Source organism: Canis lupus, chromosome 3 (assembly GCF_003254725.2).
Source record: "Canis lupus dingo isolate Sandy chromosome 3, ASM325472v2, whole genome shotgun sequence".
Taxonomy (NCBI): Eukaryota; Metazoa; Chordata; class Mammalia; order Carnivora; family Canidae; genus Canis; species Canis lupus.
In genome coordinates, this window is record NC_064245.1 from 33,237,440 (window position 1) to 33,253,015 (window position 15,576).

At 38.1% G+C, this 15,576-nt stretch overlaps 1 protein-coding gene across 3 annotated transcripts in view; it reads right to left on the minus strand.

The window, feature by feature from the left end:
* Positions 1–15,576, minus strand: part of GABRG3 (gamma-aminobutyric acid type A receptor subunit gamma3) — a 712,386-nt gene that overhangs the window by 422,363 nt on the left and 274,447 nt on the right. Inside the window, exon 1 of one of the 3 annotated variants that reach the window (XM_035714139.2) lies at positions 5,886–6,007. The exons of the other annotated variants lie outside the window; for them this stretch is intronic. The gene's annotated coding sequence lies outside the window, so the exon portion shown is untranslated. Of the gene's footprint in view, positions 1–5,885; positions 6,008–15,576 lie in introns of those variants that run through there. 3 annotated transcript variants of the gene reach the window in all.

Genomic DNA, 15,576 nt, shown 5'->3' on the forward strand with positions numbered 1-15,576 from the left:
TAAAATTTACCCCAAAGACTGTAGTGAGAGATGAAGAGGGACACTATATCATACTTAAAGGATCTATTCAACAAGAGGACTTAACAATCCTCAATATATATGCCCCGAATGTGGGAGCTGCCAAATATATAAATCAATTATTAACCAAAGTGAAGAAATACTTAGATAATAATACACTTATACTGGGTGACTTCAATCTAGCTCTTTCTATACTCGATAGGTCTTCTAAGCACAACATCTCCAAAGAAACGAGAGCTTTAAATGATACACTGGACCAGATGGATTTCACAGATATCTACAGAACTTTACATCCAAACTCAACTGAATACACATTCTTCTCAAGCGCACATGGAACTTTCTCCAGAATAGACCACATATTGGGTCACAAATCGGGTCTGAACTGATACCAAAAGATTAGGGATTGTCCCCTGCATATTCTCGGACCATAATGCCTTGAAATTAGAACTAAATCACAACAAGAAGTTTGGAAGGACCTCAAACACGTGGAGGTTAAGGACCATCCTGCTAAAAGATAAAAGGGTCAACCAGGAAATTAAGGAAGAATTAAAAAGATTCATGGAAACTAATGAGAATGAAGATACAACCGTTCAAAATCTTTGGGATGCAGCAAAAGCAGTCCTAAGGGGGAAATACATCGCAATACGAGCATCCATTCAAAAACTGGAAAGAACTCAAATACAAAAGCTAACCTTACACATAAAGGAGCTAGAGAAAAAACAGCAAATAGATCCTACACCCAAGAGAAGAAGGGAGTTAATAAAGATTCGAGCAGAACTCAACGAAATCGAGACCAGAAGAACTGTGGAACAGATAAACAAAACCAGGAGTTGGTTCTTTGAAAGAATTAACAAGATAGATAAACCATTAGCCAGCCTTATTAAAAAGAAGAGAGAGAAGACTCAAATTAATAAAATCATGAATGAGAAAGGAGAGATCACTACCAACACCAAGGAAATACAAACGATTTTAAAAACATATTATGAACAGCTATACGCCGATAAATTAGGCAATCTAGAAGAAATGGACGCATTCCATTTTCCAGTTTGTGGAAAGCCACAAACTACCAAAACTGGAACAGGAAGAAATAGAAAACCTGAACAGGCCAATAACCAGGGAGGAAATTGAAACAGTCATCAAAAACCTCCCAAGACACAAGAGTCCAGGGCCAGATGGCTTCCCAGGGGAATTTTATCAAACGTTTAAAGAAGAAACCATACCTATTCTCCTAAAGCTGTTTGGAAAGATAGAAAGAGATGGAGTACTTCCAAATTCGTTCTATGAGGCCAGCATCACCTTAATTCCAAAACCAGACAAAGACCCCACCAAAAAGGAGAATTACAGACCAATATCCCTGATGAACATGGATGCAAAACTTCTCAACAAGATACTGGCCAATAGGATCCAACAGTACATTAAGAAAATTATTCACCATGACCAAGTAGGATTTATCCCTGGGACACAAGGCTGGCTCAACACCCGTAAAACAATCAATGTGATTCATCATATCAGCAAGAGAAAAACCAAGAACCATATGATCCTCTCATTGGATGCAGAGAAAGCATTTCACAAAATACAGCATCCATTCCTGATCAAAACTCTTCAGAGTGTAGGGATAGAGGGAACATTCCTCGACATCTTAAAAGCCATCTATGAAAAGCCCACAGCAAATATCATTCTCAATGGGGAAGCACTGGGAGCCTTTCCCCTAAGATCAGGAACAAGACAGGGATGTCCACTCTCACCACTGCTGTTCAACATAGTACTGGAAGTCCTAGACTCAGCAATCAGACAACAAAAAGACATTAAAGGCATTCAAATTGGCAAAGAAGAAGTCAAACTCTCCCTCTTCGCCGATGACATGATACTCTACATAGAAAACCCAAAAGTCTCCACCCCAAGATTGCTAGAACTCATACAGCAATTCGGTAGCGTGGCAGGATACAAAATCAATGCCCAGAAGTCAGTGGCATTTCTATACACTAACAATGAGACTGAAGAAAGAGAAATTAAGGAGTCAATCCCATTTACAATTGCACCCAAAAGCATAAGATACCTAGGAATAAACCTAACCAAAGATGTAAAGGATCTATACCCTCAAAACTATAGAACACTTCTGAAAGAAATTGAGGAAGACACAAAGAGATGGAAAAATATTCCATGCTCATGGATTGGCAGAATTAATATTGTGAAAATGTCAATGTTACCCAGGGCAATATACACGTTTAATGCAATCCCTATCAAAATACCATGGACTTTCTTCAGAGAGTTAGAACAAATTATTTTAAGATTTGTGTGGAATCAGAAAAGACCCCGAATAGCCAGGGGAATTTTAAAAAAGAAAACCATATCTGGGGGCATCACAATGCCAGATTTCAGGCTGTACTACAAAGCTGTGGTCATCAAGACAGTGTGGTACTGGCACAAAAACACACACAGAGATATATGGAACAGAATAGAGAACCCAGAAGTTGACCCTGAACTTTATGGTCAACTAATATTCGATAAAGGAGGAAAGACTATCCATTGGAAGAAAGTCTCTTCAATAATTGCTGCTGGGAAAATGGACATCCACATGCAGAAGAATGAAAATAGACCACTCTCTTGCACCATACACAAAGATAAACTCAAAATGGATGAAAGATCTAAATGTGAGACAAGATTCCATCAAAATCCTAGAGGAGAACACAGGCAACATCCTTTTTGAACTCAGCCACAGTAACTTCTTGCAAAATACATGCATGAAGGCAAAAGAAACAAAAGCAAAAATGAACTATTGGGATTTCATCAAGATAAGAAGCCTTTGCACAGCAAAGGATACAGTCAACTATAGGGCTAGTTTCCAAGATCTATAAAGAACTTATTAAACTCAACAGCAAAGAAACAAACAATCCAATCATGAAATGGGCAAAAGACATGAACAGAAATCTCACAAAGGAAGACATAGACATGGCCAACACGCACATGAGGAAATGCTCTGCATCACTTGCCATCAGGGAAATACAAATCAAAACCACAATGAGATCCCACCTCACACCAGTGAGAATGGGGAAAATTAACAAGGCAGGAAACCACGAATGTTGGAGAGGATGTGGAGAAAAGGGAACCTCCTTGCACTGTTGGTGGGAATGTGAACTGGTGCAGCCACTCTGGAAACCTGTGTGGAGGTTCCTCAAAGAGTTAAAAATAGACCTGCCCTACAACCCAGCAATTGCACTCTTGGGGATTTACCCCTAAGATACAGATGCAGTGAAACGCCAGGACCCCTGCACCCTGATGTTTCTAGCAGCAATGTCCACAATAGCCAAACGGTGGAAGGAGCCTCGTTGTCCATCGAAAGATGAATGGATAAAGATGTGGTTTATGTATACAATGGAATATTACTCAGCCATTAGAAATGACAAAAACCCACCATTTTCTTCGACGTGGATGGAACTGGAGGGTATTATGCTGAGTGAAATAAGTGAATCGGAGAAGGACAAACATTATATGGTCTCATTCATTTGGGGAATATAAATAATAGTGAAAGGGAATAGAAGGGATGGAGAAGAAATGGGTAGGAAATATCAGAAAGGGAGACAGAACTTGAAGACTCCTAACTCTGGGAAAGGAACTAGGGGTGGTGGAAGGGAAGGTGGGCGGGGGGTGGGGGTGAATGGGTGACTAACACTGAGGGGGGCACTTGACAGGATGAGCACTGGGTGTTATTCTGTATGCTGGCAAATTGAAACCAATAAAAATAAATTTATTATTAAAAAATGAATGTAGGAAAAAAATGTATGACCAGCAGAGGATGTAAAGTCTCATTAAACATTTTATATTGGCGGGATCCCTGGGTGGTGCAGCGGTTTAGCGCCTGCCTTTGGCCCAGGGCGCGATCCTGGAGACCCGGGATCGAATCCCACGTCCGGCTCCTGGTGCATGCTGCCTGCTTCTCCCTCTGCCTATGTCTCTGCCTCTCTTCTCTCTCTCTGTTTGACTATCATAAATAAATTTTTTAAAAAATATTAAAAAAGTGAAAATTTTTATATTGGCTACAATGAAAAAAAGAAACAGTTAATATCATAATACATCCTTCAGATATTAAAGGGATAATAAGGGACTGCTGAAAACAACTCTATACACATAAATTCAACAACTTAGGTAAAATAGAACATTTCCTTAAAATGTACAAAAAGACAAAAATCAACTAATATTATATAGATCATGTAAATAAATTATACTTAATAAGTAAATTAAATTTATAGCTTAAAGTTTCTTAAGAAAAAAATCTCCAAGTCTAGATGATTTTAGTAGGAATTTCAACCAAATATTCAAAGATCAGGATCAATCCTCCTCAATCTCTTCTAGATAATGGAAGAGTATGGAATACTTCCTAAATCATGTATTATCCAATACCAAAACCAGACAAAGAGTACAAAAAGAGGAAAAATATCAATATCTTTCATGATTATAAATGCAGTAAACCTCAACAAAATACTTAATTTAATACCAGATTAAATCCAGCAACATATAAATAGAATTATATGCCATGATCAGGAGAATTTTATCTCAGGAATGAAATATAAATTAAAAACATTATAATTTACAATGACTAGAAATGAAATACATGGGTATAAATCTAATAACTATACAGCACTTGAATACTAAAAATTACAAAATACTGATGAAAGAAATCATAGACCTAAGTAAATGGAAAGATAGAATGTATTCATAAATTAGAAGCTTTGATATTGTCAGATCCCAACCCTCCAAATTGCTCTGAAATTTAATAGAATTTCCATCAAAATCCTATCAATATAGAAAAAGATTTTTCTAAATTCCTGTGGAAAGGAAAATAAGGGGAAATTATTAAAGTATTTTTTAAAAATTAAAAATAGTGGTAAGACTCATTTTATCTAATGTTAGGACTTATTATCTATCGTACTCAAGAGAGTATGGCTCTGGTAGAAAAAAAATAGAAAATCAGTTCAAATGAACAGAATAGAGAAACCATGAATAAACCCAAAAATGCATGACCAACTGACTTTGTATAAAAGTGCAAAGTAATTCATTCAAGGAAGGATATTCTTTTTAAGATATGGTGCTAAAGCAATTGGATACCCATGGTAAAAATAAAAATGAACTTAAAGCAGTCTTATACTTTATACAAAAATTAATTAAAAATTGATCATAGGTTTAAAAGCAAAATGTGAAACTACAAAAACTATTAAAATAAAACACAAGAGGAAAATCTTCAAGACCTATAGCAAGATGAAAAGTTGACACGAAAAGTTTGATCCATAAAGAACAACAACAAAAAAATCAATAAATGGGACTTCATCAAAATTAAAAACTTTTGTTTCACAAAGCCCTGCTCAGAGAATGGAAACACAGTCTATAGATTTAGAGAAAATTTTTGCCAACTGTGTATCTGACAAAGGACCCCTATCTAGAATACATGAAGAACTCTCAAAACTCAACAGTACAATCCAATTAGAAAACAGACAAAAAACAGTAACATGGTATTTCACTAAAGAGGAGATTAGATGGCAAATAAACATATAGTAAAATGTTCAATATCATTAACCACTAGAGAAAGGCAAATTAAAGCCATGATAAGATATCAACACACCTATTAAAATAGCTAAAATGACAAGAATAAAGAAAATAATAACAGCACCGAATGCTGGAGAAGGTGTAGAGAAACTAGATATCTCATACATTACTGGTGGAATGTAAAATAATACAGCCACTCTGGGAAATAGTTTGGTAGCTTTTTTTTTTAAAAAAAAAAAGAATAAATAAATAAGCTAAACATATTACTATATTATCCAGAAATCAAACTTGTGGGCTTTTATTACAGAGAAAGAAAAATTTAGGCTCACCTAAAAATCAGTACAAGAATGTTCACAGCAGCTTTCTTTCTAGCAGTTGAAGTTTGCAAATCATTCAAATGTCCTTCAATGAATGAAAGTTTAAACAAACTGTGGTACATTCATACCATGAGATACTAGTCAGAAATACAAAGAAACAAACTATCCATACAAACAATGGATGAATCTCAAGGGAATTTTGATGAAGGGGGGAGGCAATCCCAAAAGTTACATTCTGTGAGATCTCCTTCATAAAATGTCCTTGGAAAACAGATTAGTGGTTTCCAGCAGCTACAAATGGGGTTGGGGATGGGTATGGCTATCAAGCAAAGCAGATCTAAAGGCATCATTTTGGTAAGGGAGCAATCCTATATGTTTACTGTGGTGGTAATTACAGGCACCTACCTTGTAACAAAATTTCTTAGAACCATACAGACACACCCAATGAGTGCATGTAGAACTGGGTAAAATGTGAATAAAGTCTGTGGATTGTACCAGTGCCAATGTCCTGGTTTTGATACTGTCCGAAAGTTATGAATAGTGTTTCCTCTGGGGAAAATGGGATAAAGAGTTCCTTTCTGTACTATTTTTGTGATTTCCTCTTAATCTATAATAACCTTAAAATGAAAAGCTAAAAAATAAAAATAATTGTATTTCTTATTATTTCTTAACAATAGTAAGTTGTTACAATTACACAGAATTACGGAAATTAAAATGGAAGTCTTTTGGAATATTTAAAACTAGTTTTGTAAAGCAGAAAATAGGAGGAAAAGGTTAAATGCATTATACAAACGAATGACGGGCTATCAATAGATCATTATATGAGTTGTCCTGGAACAATGAAAGTCTGAATATTTTTCAACTGATCCCACTAATTATACTATCAGTCTCCTCCAGTTAACACTGGGACTGATTCTTAGAAGCCGTCAAGGAATTTATGGTGACTAATTACAATCTCTGTCTTCATAATTATACAGTATGAACTAGTTTGTACTCAAATGTCCATACCCTGCAATACTACATGGTGATTAGGAAAAAATAAAAACAATGAACAATGTAGATAAGAACAAGAACGCTTCGAAATAACAGGTGATCGTTTGTCATACTTACCCATAATCATTCACAGATATCTTTTTCTGTAAACATTTCATTTACTCTGTTTCCTTCTCATAAAACTTTTTGCTGGACTTCACCAAGAAAAAAGGACAGAAAGAAATTGCAGGGAACTTCTTTGATTTCTTGTTGGTCTGAACCTAGATCTGCATCCTCCTTAACCCTCATCAAACGGGAAGCCTTCTTACCTGCTATAGTCAATGACCTCAGTCCTCAGTTTCAGAGGCTCACCTCATCCTGACTTTCCCGTTCGTGAGCACCTTATTAATTGCTGAGGTTTGATATTTTCCTATTTTTCATCTAAACAAACTACAAACTTCTCTCAAATACCCAGTCAACTACCATACTTTGTTTCTATTTTACCTGGGGGCTATGGGTGACGCATTGAATAGAAATACTGGTTCAACCCCAGCAAAATTAGGGATTCCAAGGGCATGGAATGACATCTACACAGGGATGTAAAAAATACATTTCTCACAATCTGGATTCAGACCCTGATTCTTCTTTATTTTTTCAGAAGAATTTTCTTATACTTTAATCCGTTGTATGGAGCAGGCATTTTCTACTCTGAGACGTTACCACCAGCATGGTCATGCAGGCCTGAATCATGCCACCTTTCTACCTTTAATCAATTATGCATAGCATTGTAGGACAAAAATTCTTCAAACAAAATTTTCATCATTCCCATATTCAAGCCTTTTGGTAATTAAGCCCAGTCTTATTTGTTTCTTAATATTTAAAAATTATAGTATGGTTCATTGAAAGATTTACCATGCATCAAGGTCTGTGCTGGGTACTTGGTGACATCTCATTTAATCTCATTGTGAAAGAATGAGCATATCAGCAGAGCACAGCCAGACCACATATGACAATAAAACTCTGCATCACAATATCTGCAGCTAAACAGTTCAGCAAGCTAAACTCAACTGCAGGGCAGCCCAGGTGGCTAAGTGGTTTAGCACCACCTTCAGCCCAGAACCTGATCCTGGAGACCTAGGATTGAGTCCCATGTCAGGTTCCCCGCATGGAGCCTGCTTTTCCCTCTGCCTGTGTCTCTGCCTCTCTCTCTCTCTCTCTCTTTTTCTCTTTCTCTCTCTCTGTCTCTCATGAATGGATAAATAAAATATTTTTAAAAAATAAACTCAACTGCAGCAGCCATTGGCTGAGAATGGTCAGGACTTGGTGGATTACTACCAGATTCCTTAAATTTTGCCCACACTTCTAACTCAGGACCAACCAGAGAAAGCCAAATATACTCCCCAAACCAATCACATAGGATACCCAAATTTAATTAGCCTGACTCCAGTTTCCCCATGCCAACAAACCTCCAATCACGGCATGCTTTAAGCTATCACTTTTTCCACTATAAAGCTCTCCCAACTCACTGCCCTCTTTGGAGTCTCTGTCAAATCCAAGTCATGGTGGCTAATTTCCTTGCTATAGCAACCTCTGAAGGGCCTCTGCTTGATCACATTTGGGAGGTCTTATTTATGTCCACAAGCCCTACAATCCAGCAGGGTCATCTGCATCATTGGCAGATGTAAAAACCATGATCTGGGGTGGGCAGAAGCTGGCCGAAGGTCATTATCATCCAACTTGATGTCTCCACCACTCCAGTCTCAACTCCCTACTTTCTCTGACATCTCTGTTCTCATCATTTGCTCTCACTAAAAAATGATACCATGAGGGTCCTCTTCAGCCTTGCAATCACAGAAATCAGTGGCTAATTAAAACATTTGGAAGATGACCCGATTTAAATATTCAGGGATTTTCCATTTGTCACAAAGAAGTGATACTAAAACCTGATCACACACTGAGGACAATTAATCATTTACCTGGTAGCGTTTGTAAGAAATATATTTTCTCTTATGTCTCAACAGGCAGAAGAGTGAAGATCATTGGGAACTATCAGAAATTCAACCCAATCCTGGTGGGAACAGACTTGGCAGGTCTGTTTGGTGCAGATTGAGGCAAGTATCCCAGTCCAATGGAGGGATGGACTTTCCTGGACTTTGCTCATAGAACACGTCTTTCTCCATGCAGTCCATAAAGGTTCACTGACTCAATCGGACCAGTTACAAAGCTCTATGTCAATAAAATGTTTAATATGAAAATCTCATTTTAAGATTTTAAAAATATTTATTATATACAAATCTAGTCCTACCACCCAGAGGGGGAAACAGTGCATAGCTTAGGTAGCTTTAGGAATAACAAGGAGACTTTGATTAATAACAATCAAATAGAAGTCAAAAGCTCAAGGTTACTTGCGGACAACCCAGGGACTCTTAAAATGCATAGACCACAAATCTACCTAACATCCATTACTCTAATATGCATGACTGAGTTCACCAATGCTTGCACTGAAGGTAGAATCCTTGTTTTCCTACTGCCATATCCCAGAGGTCACAGATAAACAGATTCACTGTGTTGGTGCAGCACACTGTGGCCCAAGTTCAGGAAACATTGAGTTTATTGCCGCACTTACTCTATCCTCTTGCCTTTGTTAGACATAACACTCGGCATTTCTACGGTTTCTGTCTTCACATCCACCACAAACATTTTAGTAATTCAAGAAATGTACAACACTTTGATAAAAGGATAGTGGCCTTTAGGACTAATTTGTTTTTTAATGAACACAGTACTTGTGATTAACTGCTGTGTTGTTTCAAGAAGGGTGCTATATAAGCTAAGCACTATGCATGTATAATATTTGTTTATAGAAGAAAAGACGAGAAGAAAGATAAAGGCAGAAGGAAGGATGGTAAATAAGTGAGGATGACGGGAGGAGTTAGACAATTCTTTGAGGGCCAGTGCCACATTCTTTCAATAGCTGACAAGCAGGACGAGTAAATGAACCATGTAATGCACATGAATTGTCACTTCAGATAATTACTCTCTCTTTGACATGGAGCTGAGGCTGTGTCCTCTTGCAGTGTTTATGTCTCTTTCTCCAAGCAGCCTTTCTCTGAATCTTTCATTGTGAAATTAATTTCTATGAAATGTTAATAGACATTCCATGAAAAAGGTGTCCACGGTCTAATAACTTAAGGTTACAATGCCCACCATATGCCAAAACTTCTATGGTTCATAGGAATTTTAGTGTATCAAAGTCTCCAGAAAACCCTGAAATTACAAAGCAAACCAAAAGTTTTACTTTGCTAAATTCAGCATTTCTCAGATGTTTCCACAGGCAAACTTTTCTCATTGACCAACCACATTTAACTCATTGCATAGCCCTAGCATGTCTCAGAAGGTGTTCTAGACTTCATGCCAATATGTGATAGGTGGTACTTTTTGACATAGGACTGGAAGCAGAAAACAGACACCAAAATGGACCCTAATGATCCTTGTCATTAATTATTCACAGCCTTGTGTAGTCCCCTCCCACATTTTATCAAGACTAGTCTGTGTGACCAATATGGCAGAAGTACTGTATTATAAATGACTGTGGCTGTCATCTTGGATTTGGCCTTTCTTGGGTCTCATCCTCTGGGGCAAGCTGGCCACCATGTTGTAAAGATGCTCAGGCAGCATATGGAGATAGCCACTTGGTAAGAAATGAGGCCCCAGGCCAGCAGCCATGTGTGTGAACTTGGAAGATGGTCCTCTCTTGGGTGAACTTTCAGTGGACTTCTTGGCTGTAAACTTTGATGGACTTGGAGCCAGACTCACTAAGCTAAGGCCCTCATGAATTCCTGATCCTTAGAAATTGTGAGACACTAAATGTTTTCATAAGCTACTATGTTTGGGAGCAATTTGTTGTGCAGCAATAGGTAACTAATAAACTAGTTAATTAAGAAGGCCTGGGGAATATGATGTTTAGGTTTGTATCAGGAGGACATGCTTATTCATGCAACCAAGTATGAATTACGTTGATGCCATGATGCTCTAATATAACAGCAGTGAACGAAGCAGAAAATCCCTTTCTCTTCTTTGCATTCAAGTATCCATATACTTGGCAGATAACTCCAGTTGTCCTTCAGAATCTCTCATGTCGGGATGCCTGGGTGGCTCAGTGATTTAACATTTGCCTTTGGCCCAGGGTGTGATCCTTAAGTCCCGGGATTGAGTCCCACATCGGGCTCCCTGCATGGAGCCTGCTTCTCCCTCTGCCTGTCTCTCTCTCCTCTCTCTCTCTCTCTGTCTCTCTCTCTGTCTCTCTCTCTCTGTGCATCTCTCATGAATGAATAAATTTTAAAAAATCTTAAAAATATAAAAAAATAAAAAAGAATCTCTTATGTCTACAATGGCCCCACTGGTAGTTGGTTCCAGGCTGACCTCACTTCCCAATCTTCTGTGCAGCACAGTTTGAAGGGGCTACCATTTTCTCACCAATGGAATGGAAGCAGCTCATCCAGCTTCTGTGTCTTGGGCCATTAGCTCCCTTCTCTAAGCTGCCCTTTTTCCTGATACTAAGGAAATGCAGATGGTAGCCTCACTTTAATCATGCAGAATATCATAATACCCTTGCATATGATGAATCCAAATATGCAAGGAACTTGGGCCCTTGAGTAATTAATTACATGGAGTCATCTCACAGTCCTGATGGCTCAAGGCAAAGCATTACATGAAAGAGAAATAAAATAAGCTTCTATGTGTTTTAAGTTCTTTACTATTTGCTTTCTTTATTTCAGAAATATAGCCTAGAACCTATTGATGCAATTTATCAGCACAAAGTATAGGTATTAAACACATAATTGAACTAAGATATGTACAGTTACTCCAAAAAATGTCTTTCAAGAATCAAAAAGCACCAACAGATAATGTTATTTTGGATTTAGGGGACATACCTCTTTCTTTTTCTTTTTTTTTTTTATCATTGCAGAACAAGAATCAAAGATCAGCAAAATAATGGCCCATGGGCTAAACTCTAGCACACCATCTATTTTTGTAAACTAAGTTGTATCAGAACACAGTCATGCCCCATTAGTTACATGTGGTTTGTGGCTGGCTGCTTTTGCACAACTGCAGAGGTGAGTAGTTGCAAGACTTGGCCTAAAATACTTACTATCTGGTGCTATACAAAAACAAACAAACAAAACAAAACAAAAAAACCTCTTTTAACCCTCGCTGCAGAGTATATGTTTCAGCAAAATATTAAAATTGCAATGTCTAAAAATTCACTTGCCCTAATTCTATTTTGGATAGTCGAACAGCCAGTTTCTTCTGTTACTTTCCTAAAGGAGAAAAAGAAAACATGCAGTCTTATGAAGCACCCTTTCTCCTGAAGGAGTCTGAAACACGCCTCACCACCTGTCACATTGGTGGCTGAGATCCTATACCACCATGGGTCCCAGCTGCTCTAATTGGTCTCCTCCCTTGTCTTCAGGAGCATGATTCAGCCCTGATTCAGCATCCAGATGTTCAGAGGGAAAAAAGGCTTTTGAAGGGCTTAAACTAGATATAATCATGGACATATCTCTTTACAGAGGTCTTTCATAATATACACCAGGGATCCTTATGTAAATTGAACCATATTCATTAAAGGTAGGTGGAAATTTCAAACCTAGTTAATGTGATCTAAAAAGGCAGACTTTACTAGCAAAGCTTACATGGGTTTTATTCCTCAAGATCTTCTTGGAGCCTGCATATGTCCTTTGCCCTATCTCTCTTTGCACTTGATCTTTTAGGATGCAGCAGGTGTCTGCATCACACCCTGTAAAGTACATCACCCAGAAGGGTCCCCTGGCCACCTACACATGCCTACTCTGATGTACAGTTACTAGCAGAGAATTACGGAGAGTGTCTTACTTTCTTGCCATGTTTGTGACTGGTGGTTGGTTGTATACCTACCAGTTACTTTCTAGGGAAAAAAAAAAGAAAATATGCAGAAAAAATCCTTATGAAGCACCCTTTCTCCCAAATGAAACTGAAACTTACCCCTCTCCAGTACTCAGGTATCATCATATTGTTTGGCTGAGATGTTGCCACCCCAACTTTTTCCCAACCCTCTTGGTTGTTGCCTCACCAAAGTTGAGGCCTGGGCTCCATTTACCTCTACCTCCAATACCTGGCACATGTCATAGCACAAGTCCTAATATATGACACTCAGCAAACATGTGAATAAAAATATTCAAGTGTCTTGAAAAATATATCATTAATACTAATATTAAGTATCATATTAACTATAACCATAAAGGCAAGGGAAATTATTTTGAAACATTTAAATTTGAATACTTCCATTACTACATCTTATAGTGAAAGATTCTTACTACCCAAGATTCATAGAAATTTAAAAATCCATCATCTGAAAGGAAGCTATAGTCAGGAAAAAATAATGAGTATTCCAGATAGCATCCAAAATAGAAGTGATTTATGCTGAGTGAAGTAAGTCAGTCGGAGAAGGACAAACATTATATGTTCTCATTCATTTGGGGAATATAAATAATAGTGAAAGGGAAAATAAGGGAAGGGAGAAGAAATGTGTGGGAAATATCAGAAAGGGAGACAGAACGTAAAGACTGCTAACTCTGGGAAACGAACTAGGGGTGGTAGAAGGGGAGGAGGGCGGGGGGTGGGAGTGAATGGGTGACGGGCACTGGGTGTTATTCTGTATGTTAGTAAATTGAACACCAATAAAAAAAAATAAAAAACAAAAAAACAAAACAAAACAAAAAAAGAACAAAATGGAATGGAAAAAAAATCAGTATAAAAAAATGAAATAAAGAGATAATTTTTAGAAAAATGAATACATTTTCTACTAATATTATGAATGATATGTGTTTGGGCTTAATATATATGATTAATGGGCTTAATGATATGTGTTTGGGCTTAATATATAGAAACCTCTCTTTTGCAAGAAGACAAGGCCATGAAGAGGATGTACTTGGATGCCTAGTATTTGAATTTTTCTTTGATCTTTAAAACACAAATGTTGGTGTGGACATGGAACTTGGCCATCCCAACTTTGTTTCACTCTACCTGTTGGCACCTGGCCATGCAGCCTTGCTCGTTCAACACAGAAATTATAACCAGGCAGATTAAGAGGGAAAATACCATGTATAGATGATGTACCTTGAATCCATTACCTAATACCAAAACATATAAGGGGAATAGACTAACTGAGCTATTCTTCTGGGATGTAAGTAGTCAGGAGCCATCCCGAGAAAAATTGATAGAGGAAATTCAGGGTCATGGTGGTGACTATTTTTATTTGTTCTTTTACTACTATTTTATGTGCTGTGAATACTGAGATAGAGCCTGAGCAGAGAGGAGAAACATTAAACTTAGGGAGTTAAGCTCTCTGACTCTCTTTCCCTGGTGAGTGAGGTCCTCCAGTCACTACGTTGAATGAGAGGATGGGGTGAAAAGCTCTTCCACACAGTCAGCACTGTCCTGTCTGAGCTACCTACTGAAATTGCTGGTTCTGACATCTGGACCCAGTTTTGTAGCCCTGTAGGGAAGACCTTTGAGTTGTGTTTGGCTTTTCTGCCAGAAATGTCTCTGTGTCTCTTCATCTGTCCCTCAGGCTCTCACATGAATCAGAAAATAAATGATAAAAGATCTTTCAATTACCTATCACATCTTCCAAACCTCCAGTGATGTTTTATGACATATCATCCTCAGGTCAATTTTGTGCTGAACTCTTCTTTCAGTCTTTAGCTATATTCACTACTTATCAACATCAGGACTGCACAGGGCCTGGGACATTAAAGGTGAACTATGAGTGACAAAACTCTTTGAGACCTTCAGAGAGTTTTAGCAAGATAGACATGCAAAAATTTATTTAAATATGATGCTTGTGGGAAGCCCCCAGTGGCTCAATGGTTTAGCGCCACCTTTAGCCCAGGGCATAATCCTGGAGACCCGGGATTGAGTCCCACGTCAGGCTCCCTGCATGGAGCCTGCTCCTCCCTCTGCCTGTGTCTCTGCCTCTCTCTCTCTCTTTCTCTCTCTCTCTCTCTCAAATAAATAAAATATTTAAAAATAAATAAATAAATATGATGCTTGCTGGGAGTGAGGTTGTACAAAATGCAGTATAAACATAAAAGGGAGAACATTGAAGATAGTGACAGATGTAAGAATTGTTATTAGAGAATACAACTTTAAGCTGATGCTTAAACAAAGTGTTGGGATTTCCTAAAGACAGCTAGAGCCAGAGGGCATTCCTGGAAGATGATAGCATGTGCATGAGAACAGGGTTATAAGAACTCCGAGTGGCTTTGGACTGTTGGATCAGGCAATGGTGTGCAGGGTTAAAGGAGCCAGAGGGAGGACCAGAATGAAGCATACAAAATTTAAAAATACAAGACCAAGAAAAGTATTGGCTTGGGCCACATGGGTGACTTGGTCAAGTACATGGCTCTTGATTTTGGCTCAGGTCTTGATCTCAGGGTCCTGATTTCAATCCCTGCCTTGGACTCCATACTGGGCATGGGGCCTACTTTAAAAAAAAAGAAAAAAAAGTCTTGGTTCCAAATTAAAGATATTTAGGTTTTACATTAAAGTCATGGGGGAGGACATAGAGGGATTCTAGGAGATAGATGTTGCTCTGGCAGGAAGAGGAAGGTTGGGTAATCTTTTTGTGTGAGGGGCAGAAGAATAGGCATTGCAGTAGCCCAGGAGAGAGACCACGAATGCTGGAAGGCGG